At 39.7% G+C, this 12,446-nt stretch overlaps 1 protein-coding gene across 5 annotated transcripts in view; it reads right to left on the bottom strand.

Moving 5' to 3' along the window:
* dennd3a (DENN/MADD domain containing 3a) overlaps positions 1-11,867 on the bottom strand; it is a 44,115-nt gene extending 32,248 nt beyond the window's left edge. For 3 of the 5 annotated variants that reach the window (XM_029662979.2, XM_029662984.2, XM_065020338.1), the window contains exon 1: positions 11,293-11,502. The gene's annotated coding sequence lies outside the window, so the exon portion shown is untranslated. Of the gene's footprint in view, positions 1-11,292; positions 11,503-11,767 lie in introns of those variants that run through there. The other 2 variants (XM_065020337.1, XM_065020339.1) reach the window with 2 other exon arrangements.
* Positions 11,868-12,446: the final 579 nt, after the last annotated feature.

Raw genomic sequence — 12,446 nt, 5'->3', positions numbered from 1 at the left:
CAATGGGTCTCAATACTTTCCAAATGCACAGTGTGTGGGTAGATAGGAGTGGCCACCATCATTCTTAAACAGAAGACATTTGGAACCACCAAGAGCGCTCACCCGCCTCTCCACACACACACACAACCAGTCAAAAGTTTGGACAAGTTTCTTTATTCTGACTATTTTCTACATTGTAGAATAATAGTGAAGACATCAAAACTATGAAATTACACATGGAATCATGTAGTAACCAAAAAAAGTATTAAATCAAATATTTTAGATTATTCAAATTCAAATTAGCCACCCTTTGCTTTGATGTTGCACACTCTTGGCATTCTCTCAACCAGCTTCATGAAGTAGTCACCTGTAAAGCATTTCAATCCCAAAATCCAGCAAGCGCTATGATGAAATGTGGCTCTCATGAGCTCCATCACAGGAAAGGAAGACCCAGAGCTACCTCTGCTGCAGAGGATAATTTCCTTCGAGTTACCAGCATCAGAACGCAGCCCAAATAAATGTTTCAGAGTTCAAGTAACAGACACATCTCAACATCAACTGTTCAGAGGAGACTGTGTGAATTGCTGCAAAGAAACCACTGCTTTAGAACACCAATATGAAGAGACTTGCTTGGGCCAAGAAACACGAGTAATGGACATTAGACTGGTGGAAATCGGTCCTTTGGTCTGATGAGTCCAAATTTGAAATGTTTGGTTCCAACCCGCCGTGTCTTTATGAGACGCAGACCAGGTGAACGGATGATCTCTGCATGTGTGGTTCCCACTGTGAAGCATGTAGGCGGAGGTGTGATGGTGCTTTGCTAGTGACACTGATGTATTTAGAATTCAAGGCACACTTAACCAGCATGGCTACCACAGCATTCTGCAGCGATACTCCATCCCATCTGGTTTGTACTTAGTGGGACTATAATTTGTTTTTTTAACAGGACAATGACCCAACAAACCTCCAGGCTGTATGACAGCTATTTGACTACAAATAACCCAACCTAAAGCCAATTGAGTCGGACCTAGGGTTGTACATTTTGAGGAATATTCAGAGGTGGAAACTTTCCATGGGAATTAACGGAAATATATGCAAATTAATATTAATACCACTTAAAATGCAGATGTTTTTGCATTGGATATATTTACCAGATCATATGGAGGCAGACACATGCACCTTTTACCTTAAGTAGACAATTGCAAATTATTAAATCCTTCAATAAATTTTACGAATTTAACTTTAAATGCTATTTAATCAGCTTCTTGATATGCCACACCTGGTGGCATGCCACACCAATATACCTGGTGGCATTGATATGCCACACCAATATAATCCAGGTGGATGGATTATATTGGCAAAGGAGAAATGCTCACTAAACGGGGTGTAAATAAATTTGTGCACAAAATTTGACACATTTTTTTTTCAGCTCATGAAACATAGGACCTACACTTTACATGTTGCGTTTATATTCTCTCCCTCACACACACAGTTGAAGTCGGGAAGTTTACATACACCTTAGTGTATTCCTGATATTAAGTCCTAGTATGATCTGTCTTAGGTCAATTAGGATCACCACTATTTTAAGAGTGAAATGTCAGAATAATAGAAGAGAATGATTTATTTCAGCTTTTATTTCTTTCAAAACATTCCCAGTGGTTCAGAAGTTTACATGCACTCAATTAGTATTTGGTAGCATTGCCTTTAAATTGTTTAACTTGGGTCAAACATTTCGGGTAGCCTTCCACAAGCTTCACACAATAAGTTGGGTGAATTTTGGCCCATTCCTCCAGACAGAGTCAGGTTTGTAGGCCTCCTTGCTCGCACGCTTTTTCAGTTCAGATGAAAATCAAAGGTTAGTGATTAATGTTCTCTATTTCTGCTTTTTGTGACTCCTCTCTTTGGCTGGAAAAATGGCTGTGTTTTTCTGTGACTAGGTACTGACCTAACATAATCGTTTGGTGTGCTTTCGTTGTAAAGCCTTTTTGAAATCGGACACTGTGGCTGGATTTAAAACAAGTTTATCTTTAAAATGGTGTAAAATACTTGTATGTTTGAGGAATTTGAATTATGGGATTTCTGTTGTTTTGAATGTGGCGCCCTGCAATTTCACTGGCTGTTGGCGAGGTGGGACGCTACCGTCCCACATATCCCAGAGAGGTTTTAAGGCGCGTGCAGTCCAGACTAAAAGTTTTAAAAAGTCAAATGAAAGTTAGTAGAAACATGCCAAACGATGTTTAAAATCAATCCTCCAGTTGTTTTTGTCATAAATAATAATATTTCAACCGGACAAAATCTTCGTCAATAGGAAAGGAGAAACAAGAAAGGCGCATTCCCGATCAGGGCCATGGCTGATGAATGTACATTTTCACTGGCCATTGATTGAAAGTGCTGTATCTCCCTCGTTTTTTAGGAGTAAAAGCCTGAAACAATGCCTAAAGACTGGCCACATGTAGAAGAAGCCATAGAGACCGTGAACTGGGTCCTAAGTCTTTGTATGGTGGATAGGCTTCTAATGGAAAAACAGCCAAAATAATAGTACTTCCCGGTTGGATTTTCCTCTGGTTTTCGCCTGCCATATCAGTTCTGTTATACTCACAGATATTATGTTAAGTTTTGAAAACTTTTAGAGTGTTTTCTATCCAAATCTATGAATTATATGCATATCCTATCTTCTGGGCCTGAGTAGCAGGCAGTTTAATTTGGGCACACTTTACATCCAAAATTCTGAATGCTGCCCCCTACTGTCACGCCCTGGTCTAAGTATTTTGTGTTTTCTTCATGTATTGGGTCAGGCCAGGGTGTGGCATAAAGTTTTTGTATTGTGGTGTGTTTTGTCTAGGGATTTTGGAATGTGTGTTTAGTGGGGTGTTCTAGGAGAGTCTATGGCTGTCTGAAGTGGTTCTCAATCAGAGGCAGGTGTTTACCGTTGTCTCTGATTGGGAACCATATTTAGGCAGCCATATTCTTTGGTTGTATTGTGGGTGATTGTCCTGTGTGTCTTGATGTCCTGGTTAGAGGTTAGTAGACACTTGTATAGGCTGTTTTCGTTTTTCGTTTTGTAGTGTTAGTGTTTTGTTGTGTGTTACGTTTGTTTATTAAAGATGAATCACAATAGACACGCTGCAGTTTGGTCCGACTCTCCTTCACCATTAGAAAGCCGTTACACCTACCCTAGTGAAGTTAAAATTTTAAAAAAGTGTTCACTCAGTATTGTTGTAATTGCCATTACTTTAAATAATTTAAAAAATACAAAAAACGGCCGATTAATCGGTATCGGCTTTTTCTGGTCCTCCAATAAATCGGTCGACCTCTAATATCTCCTTCATTGTCCACCCAATCAAAGGATCTGAGAATTAATCTAGTACCGAAAGCATAAACTACAGCTAGCTAGCGCTGCATAAAATGTGGTGAGTAGTTGACTCAACGAGAGAGAAAGATAATTTGTTCAAAACTGACAAACTAATTCCTTCAAAAATTAAGGGAGATATATAGTTTTATTTGTTGCAGCTGGCTAGTTTAGCCTATTCAAACAGAGAGGGATGCTATATTAGCTAGCTGGCTCTGGCTATCCAACACTGCAACTATTCCAAGTCAAGGTAAGCTTTTGGTTTTTATTAAATTATTGCCACCGGGGCCCGCCACTTTAACTGCTAAACTGCTTTTTGATTGTAATGCATGATTGTAGCGGGTTTACGAACGCATTAGATCTAGTAGCTATGTTGACTATAACATTAGCTAATATGGTGACAACAGTGTAAGGCTGTGTGGAATAGTTTACCAGCTATGATATGAAGGTTTGGCTTGGAAAGTTTTTTTTTTGCCTGGTCACAGACAGCTGAGGTGCTATGCACTTAGGTCCACAAGTGAAGGAATAAGGTAAGAGGAGATTGCGTAGATGCGAAAAGGAATAATACAATGAGCAAATGATCATGCTGTTTGTATGTGGCTGCCATAAAAGTGAACTGTATGTGTGTGTGGGTGATCAGGGGTGTCTTCATTCCGCCGAGTCGGTTGATTGTATGTGGCTGCCATAAAAGTGAACTGTATGTGTGTGTGGGTGATCAGGGGTGTCTTCATTCCGCCGAGTCGGTTGAAAAACATTTCTTAAAACAGGCGCAAACGGAACGGGGGTAAACATACCTGAATTTGTCCAAAATAAACTTTAGTTTGCAACTGCTGGACTAATGATTACACCCTAGCTTAGATAGATGCAGGCAAGAGTGTGCAAGGCGGTATTGAATGTCACCGTCTGTCACCTTGATTACTCTAATTTCTCCCTCGACCTACGTTGTTAACTTTCATTCGTAGACTAGGTTGTAACAACCTCATGATGGGTATAGGGAAAATTAGAGTATCATGTAGTAGCTTAACCTATTGATGTTACATTGAACTGGGTGAATGGAATATGAATGACAGTCATCCAATATGCTCTAATAGAAATAAGGCTGTGCTCATTAAAAAAAGTTGTCATCTTAAAAACAGCAATGCTTTGGTTATATTACATCTGGTGTACAATGTATAGCCTAACCTTGTGTAATGGAAAACCCTAGCAGTAATGTTAACCGCTCTCAGAATTCACACTTTAGGAAAAAATGTAACTTGACAAAACATGGCAGTTCTGCCTGTTAGAAAGGGTTGAAGGTGCAGTTTCAGAATAGTGATCTGTCCAAATGTTGACAAGTAAGACAGGCTACAGGGTTTCCGTTAGGAAAATGTGAGTGGCACCGGACATTTGCAACATTTAAATTGACCAGACATTTGAGAAATCTCCTGTACCCATATGCATTGGATGCGTAACCTGATCAGGAATCACATTTCAATTATGGTAATTCATATTAACAGAACATGCAAGTTGAGAATGCAATGATGTGCTGTCCTTCTTACTGATTTCTGATGTGCACTTTGAAGAGGTTAGAATAACTGTCCACATTAACTTTTCCTCAGCCATCAAGACGAGTGACAAACAGCAAAGTCAGCCTATGTCAATCTACTATCTCCCATAGAAAAGTTTGCATATAGTATTGGTCAGCTTGTTGAGAAATAGCCTATTCCAAAACAGACTGTGGTGGGAAGATCGAGTCTAAATTCATACTAACAGTTGGCCTAGGCTACAAACATGCAATTATTTTATAAAGGTCTGATGCAACAGATCAGAACAGTTAGCTTAAAATGTCATCATTTCTTCACATATAAGCGCAGCAAGGCAGTAGTCTTATGTGCAAATGTTTGTTCCATAATGCAATTAGCAGGAAAACACAATTGTCAAAAGAGCACTGCAGATGTGAGCAGTTTCATGTGACAGATGAAAATATCCCTTCGAAATGTAGAAGGAGAGGAGATCTAATTGGGTACTTTAAAGCAAGGTACAACATGCCTCATAATATGTATTAATACGTTCAGGTTTTTAAAAAATGCCTGTCTGGCAGATATTCCACTCAGACTGTATGGGTGTGATAAATAAGATACATAATGAATATATTGTAGCCTAAACACACACCAATTTAATTCCACTAAATTATGCAAATTGACCTATAAGCATGACCCGTCAAATGTATTTACATCGACTGGTATTTCCACAATTGAATAGGCTAAAAAGCAGTAATACCAAATGCTAATTTTATTTACCGGCTTTCCTATTTTAGTATTGGCCAAAATCTGACTATTACTGCCTTATGGAAACCCTGGCACTGTACTACATGACATCAAAAGATGAGTCTTAAAATATGATTTTCCAAATATAAACTTGGCTATGGAGCCCTAATATACAGTACATACAGTATAGTCCAGGGGTGCCAAACATACAGCCCGGTACAATCAGGCCCCTCGGTGGCTTGAGTAAAGCGTATTTTAATTAACTCTGCTCTTTCTGAGTCCTCCTCCTTGGTAGTGTGACAGTCAGTGTGACACTGGTCATTCTAGTTTTCAGGTATGTCGTAGGGGTGTGCCTCAGAGCTTGCTGATAAGGGGATATTTATAGTCTCCTGACAGGTAGACAGATCATTGTCCTAATCTATAAGCGCATGTAGACATCTCATTGAAGACGTGTCATTTCAAACTTAAGAACACAACAAGGGAAAAAGTGATTACATTATATACGACAGCATACGCTGCATTCAGCTTTGACAATACTCAGTGTTGTAAAGTACTTAAGTCAAAAATACTTTAAAGAACTACTTAAATAGTTATTTGGGGTATCTATACTTTTCTTTACTATTTATATTTGACAACTTTTACTCCACTACACTCTTAAAGAAAAGAAAGTACTTTTTACTCCATACATTTTCCACGACACCTAAAAGTACTCATTACATTTTGAATGCTTAGCAGGACAGGAACATGGTCCAATTCACACACTTATCAAGAGAATATCCCTGGTCATCCCTACTGATCTGGCAGACTCACTAAACACACATGGTTTGTTTGTAAATTATGTCTGAACTGTGAGATGTAGTAGGGAGTTAGGCTAATATTTGACCGTTCAGAGCATAACACATGGTAATTGCCTACAATGAACATAATCCATTGTGCATCTACACTACATGACCAAAAGTATGCAGACACCTGCTTGTCAAAAATCTCATTCCAAAATCATGGGCATTAACATGGAGTTGGTCCCCCCTTTGCTGCTAAAACAGCCTCCACCCTTCTCCACTTTCCAGATGTTGCAGGGACTTGCTTCCATTCAGCCACAAGATCACTAGTGAGGTCGGGCACTGACGTTGGGTAATTAGCAGTCAGCGTTCCAATTCATCCCAAAGGTGTTCTTAAGGTTTGAGGTCAGGGCTCTGTGCAGGCCAGTCAAGTTCTTCCACACCAATTTCAACAAACCAGTTCTGTATGGACATTGCTTTGTGCATGGGGGAATTTTCATGCTGAAACAGGAAATGGCCTTTCCCAAATTGTTGCCAAAGTTGGAAGCACAGAAAATCATTGTATGCAGTAGCGTTAAGATTTTCCTTCACTGGAACTAAGGGGCCTAGCCGGAACGATGAAATACAGCCCCAGACCAGTATTCCTCCTCCATCAAACTTTACAGTTGCACTATGCATTGGGGCAGGTAGTGTTTTCCTGCCATCCAACAAACCCAGATTTACCCATCGAACTGCCAGATGTGATTCATCACGTTTCCACTGCTCCAGAGTCTAATGGCGGCGAGCTTTACGTCACTCCAGCCGATGCTTGGCATTGCGCATGGTGATCTTAGGCTTGTGTGCGGCTGCTCGGCCATGAAAACCCATTTCATGAAGCTCCTGACTAACAGCTTTTGCACTGCCCTTGCTTCCAGAAGCAGTTTGAAATTCGGAGTATTGCAACCGAGGACAGACGATTTTTACAAGCTTCAGCACTTAGTGGTCCCGTTCTGTGAACTTCTGTGGCCTAACATTTTGCGGCTGAGCCGGTGTTGCTCCTTGATGTTTCCACTTCACAATAACAGCAAACAAATACAGTTGACCGGGCCAGCTCTAGCAGGGCAGAAATTTGATGAACTGACTTGTTGGAAAGGTGGCATCCTATGACAGTACCACGTTGAAAGTCACCGTGCTCTTTAGTAAAGCCATTCTACTGCCAATGTTTGTCTATAGAGATTGCATGGCTGTGTGCTCGATTTTATACACCTGTCAGCAACAGGTGTGGCTGAAATAGCCGAATCCACTAATTTGAAGGGGTGTCCACATACTTTTGTATATATAGTGTACTTCTCCGGTCTGTGTTTCTTTTACGCCTGCTACGTTAGGTTAGTGTGGGGCAGACATGGAGAGAAGAAAGCGCGATCGTGTGGGCATATAGAAAGCAGCTGTTGCTTCAGAAGGTATTTCTACCTGACAATACATGATCTAAGTGATTGATAGTTGCTAATCAGTAGTCATAAAAGTATGCCTTATGTACTTTGAAGAACTACAAAATGGCCTATTTCTCAGGACCAGATGCTAGAATATGCATATAATTGACAGCTTAGGATAGAAAAAACTCTTAAGTTTCCAAAACTGTCAAAATATTGTCTGTGAGTATAACAGAACTGCTATTGCAAGCGAAACCCTGAGGAAAATCAAATCAGGAAGTGCCTCTTATTTTGAAACCGTTGTGTTCCTATGCATCCCTATTGGCCATTGAAATGGATATCAACCAGATTCCATTTTCTACATATTCCCTAAGGTGTCTACAGCCTTTAGACATAGTTTCACACCTTTATGTTGAAGAATGAGCGTAAACGACTACATTGCGTAAGTGGCCAGCTGAGGGCTCTCAAGAGTGATTCTTGCGTAAAAGACAGAGGTAGTCATTTTTCCTCTAGCTCCTACTGAAAAGCCAATTGTCCCGGTTGATATATTATTGAATAGATATTTGAAAAACACCTTGAGGATTGATTATAAAAAACGTTTGCCATGTTTCTGTCGATATTATGGATATAATTTAGATTTTTTGGGGGGGGCGTTGTCGCATAAACGGAGGTATTTTGGGTATAAAAATAATCTTTATGGAACAAAAGGAATATTTGCTGTCTAACTGGGAGTCTCGTGAGTGAAAACATCTGAAGATCAAAAGGTATTTGATTAATTTGATTGCTTTTCTGATTTTCGTGACCAAGCTTCCTGCTGCTAGCTGGACATAATGCTATGCTAGGCTATCGATAAACTTACACAAACGCTTGTCTTGCTTTGGCAGTAAAGCATCATTTCAAAATCTGAGATGACAGGGTGATTAACAAAAGGCTAAACTGTGTTTCACTATATTTCACTTGTGATTTCATGAATATGAATATTTTCTAGTAATATTTTTTGACCGTTGCGCTATGCTAATTAGTGTAGGTGATGACAATTCACCCGGATCCGGGATGGGTAGTTCCAAGAGGTTTTAAGCAGCAATGGGCAGTCACTACTAGAGGTTGGCCAATTAAGTAAGGCTGATTTCAAGTTTTCATAACAATCGGAAATCTGTATTTTTGGATGCCAATTTGGCAGATTTTTTTTTTTTACACCTTTATTTAATCTTTATTTAACGAGGCAAGTCAGTTAAGAACACATTCTTATTTTCAATGACGGCCTAGGAACGGTGGGTTAACTGCCTCGTTCAGGGGCAGAACAACAGATTTTCACCGTGTCAGCTCGGGGGATTCAATCTTGCGACCTTACAGTTAACTAGTCCAACGCTCTAACCACCTGATTACATTGCACTCCACGAGGAGACTGCCTGTTACGCGAATGTAGTAAGCCAAGGTAAGTTGCTAGCTAGCATTAAACTTATCTTATGAAAAACAATCAATCATAATCACTAGTTAACTACACATGGTTGATGATATTACTAGTTTATCTAGCGTGTCCTGCGTTGCATAAAATCGGCGCGGTGTGTATCGTTGCTCCAATGTGTACCTAACCATAAACATCAAAGCCTTTCTTAAAATCAATACACATAAGTATATATTTTTAAACCTGCATATTTAGCTAAAAGAAATCCAGGTTAGCAGGCAATATTAACCAGGTGAAATTGTGTCACTTCTCTTGCATTCATTGCACGCAGAGTCAGTGTATATGCAACAGTTTGGGCCCCCTAATTTGCCAGACTTTTACGTAATTATGACATAACATTGAAGGTTGTGCAATGTAACAGGAATATTTAGACTTATGGATGCCACCCGTTAGATAAAATACGGAACGTTTCTGTATTTCACTGAAAGAATAAACATCTTGTTTTCGAGATGATGGTTTCTGGATTCTACCATATTAATGACCTAAGGCTCGTATTTCTGTGTGTTATGTTATAACTAAGTCTATGATTTGATAGAGCAGTCTGACTGAGCGATGGTAGGCAGCACAGGCTCGTAAGCATTCATTCAAACAGCACTTTCGTGCGTTTGCCAGCAGCTGTTTATGACTTCACTCCCGAGATTAGGCTCGTGTAAGCGATGTGAAATGGCTAGCTAGTTAGCGGGGTGCGTGCTAATAGCGTTTCAAACGTCACTCGCTCTGAGACTTGGAGCAGTTATTCCCCTTGCTCTGCATGGGTAACGCTGCTTCGAGGGTGGCTGTTGTCGTTGTGTTCCTGGGTCATGCCCAGGAAGGAGCGAGGAGAGGGAAGGAAGCTATACTGTTACACTGGCAATACTAAAGTGCCTATAAGAACATCCAATAGTCAAAGGTTAATGAAATACAAATGGTATAGAGATAAATAGTCCTTTAATTCTTATAATAACTACAACCTAAAACTTCTTACCCGGGAATATTGAAGACTCCTGTTAATTAAAAGGAAGCACCAGCTTTCATATGTTCTCATGTTCTGAGCAAGGAACTTAAACGTTAGCTTTCTTACATGGCACATATTGCACTTTTACTTTCTTTTCCGACACTTTGTTTTTGCATTATTTAAACATGTTTCATTATTTATTTGAGGCTAAATTGATTTTATTGATGTATTATATTAAGTTAAAATAAGTGTTAATTCAGTATTGTTGTAATTGTCATTATTACAAATAAATAAAAATCGGCCGATTAATCGGCTCCTTTTGGTCCTCCAATAATCGGTATCGGCGTTGAAAAATCATAATCGGTCGACCTCTAGTCACTACCATCATGGGACTTTTAGGAAGTTTTATCCTGTGTTACAGCAGCATTCCATCCAAATAATTGAAACAAAAATCTGCAGTTATTTTTTTCTCAACCGAACCGGCCCCAAAAAGCACTAATCGCTCAGCAGGGTTAGGGGAAAGATTAGCTAACATGTAATTCAGTAGTTTCAAAGTAGCAAGTAGTTGAAAAGTTACTAATGAGCTAAAAAAAAAAAAAAATGTCCGTGGTGAGATTCAAACATAACCTTTGGGTTGTTAGAGATTCGCGTTATACGCCCACTCATCCACTCCGACTTACCACCCTCTCGTTTTTGCTTTAAGTAACCCCTCTTATGTAACCATCCCAAACATAACACATCATACTAATTTGGTTATTCCAGATTTACTTTTACTATGTTACGTCTAGTCTGAGACCAGGCTGGACTATCAGTGACTGACAGAAAAACTGCTAATGCACAACCAAATTTCGAAATGCCACATTCTGTATTATAATTACGTTATTCTAACTCGCAACAGTAAGTTGAGAGCCCAATTGAGTTCCTAAAAAACGAGAGAAATGGGCAACCACCAGTTGCCCATCCCTGCAATAGGGTTTATATATCAAATATAACATAACATATAGTTAGCTAGCTGAATAAAATCAACTCCATAGTGAAGGAAACAGGAGTTGAGTTTAATCTGCGAACATAATCAGCAAACAAAAGCTAGCGCTTTTATGACACGTGTAGAAAACACAAGACATCACCAACCTCTATTCAATCGGTTATTTTTCATTGGTGTCTTTGTTGGAGAAATAACGAAGGCGTCAAATCTTGCTTAATTGGGGATAACCTGCACACGTAGCTCTACACAGCTCGCCGACGATTCCACCAGTGAATGGTCGTTCGCGAACCGCTATTCTTGAGTGGCTCTTTTGTGGTGAATGTCTCGAAGCGAATCGCATTGGCGAAAGAGCCGTGTATTTGACTCCCTGATGTGCATACTGCTAATACTGCTTTAAGAGCTCAAAAACGTTTTTCTGCAGATAAGTTACAACATAATGATCTAAAAATAGTGACTCCTCACTGCAGAAACAATAAATAGTCCAATCAGGTCCACGCTGATTTGTTTCAGTGCGTAAAAAATATGTACTTGTTTTTTTTGCAGGCCATATAATAATTTGGCCAGGTGAATTACCATTTTATTTGAGCGCGCATTTCACTATCTGACATAATGATATCCTACCTTTTGGGCTTTACATTGTGGATTTGCTCATTTTTCTTCGTTCCAGCAAAGATTTGTATAACTATGCCAAGATAGACCGGAGCCTGTAGTTTCCAATGGGAGAAAAGTAATCATAGGGCAGACCCAACCACGAGCTAGTGATATCCTATTGGCGTGTTCTAGCATTTATTTTCATATTTCAGTTATGGAACGCCTACTCTGTGAAGTGCACATGTGCAATAACTCAATTCCCCTTGCACTCCTTCTAAACAACGCAATTTTATTTTTACTTTGTCAAAGGATAAAGTCTAAAAAACGCAGTCCCCTATTTGTTGCAGAGTCTATATTTGTAAACAGACAGCTGTATGGAGATCAAATGTTTAATCGATGAGAAAATGTGCAGAATGTCAGCCAAAATCTATCTCGCACCGTCTTCTCTCACTGCCGGCAGCTGTGCTTCCTCTCATCACCATATTTGGTAGTGGTGGAAATGCCAACCGGATGCTTCACATTTAAACATCCGGTGATCTGTGGACCTAGGTCGATTTTTAAGCGTTTTGAACCAAAAGCCGTTTGGGAGCCAAATGAGCCGGCTCTTTTACGTGAGCGGAGCCGGATGAGCTGCATTGACTCTTATAATAGCAGGAATCATTTACGCTCCTCCTGCTCAGCGGATGCTCGCAGGAAAATACATAATGAG

This window comes from Oncorhynchus nerka, linkage group LG7 (assembly GCF_034236695.1).
Source record: "Oncorhynchus nerka isolate Pitt River linkage group LG7, Oner_Uvic_2.0, whole genome shotgun sequence".
Taxonomy (NCBI): domain Eukaryota; kingdom Metazoa; phylum Chordata; class Actinopteri; order Salmoniformes; family Salmonidae; genus Oncorhynchus; species Oncorhynchus nerka.
Note: the sequence above shows the minus strand (reverse complement) of the source record. Positions and strands in the feature narration are given on the sequence as shown.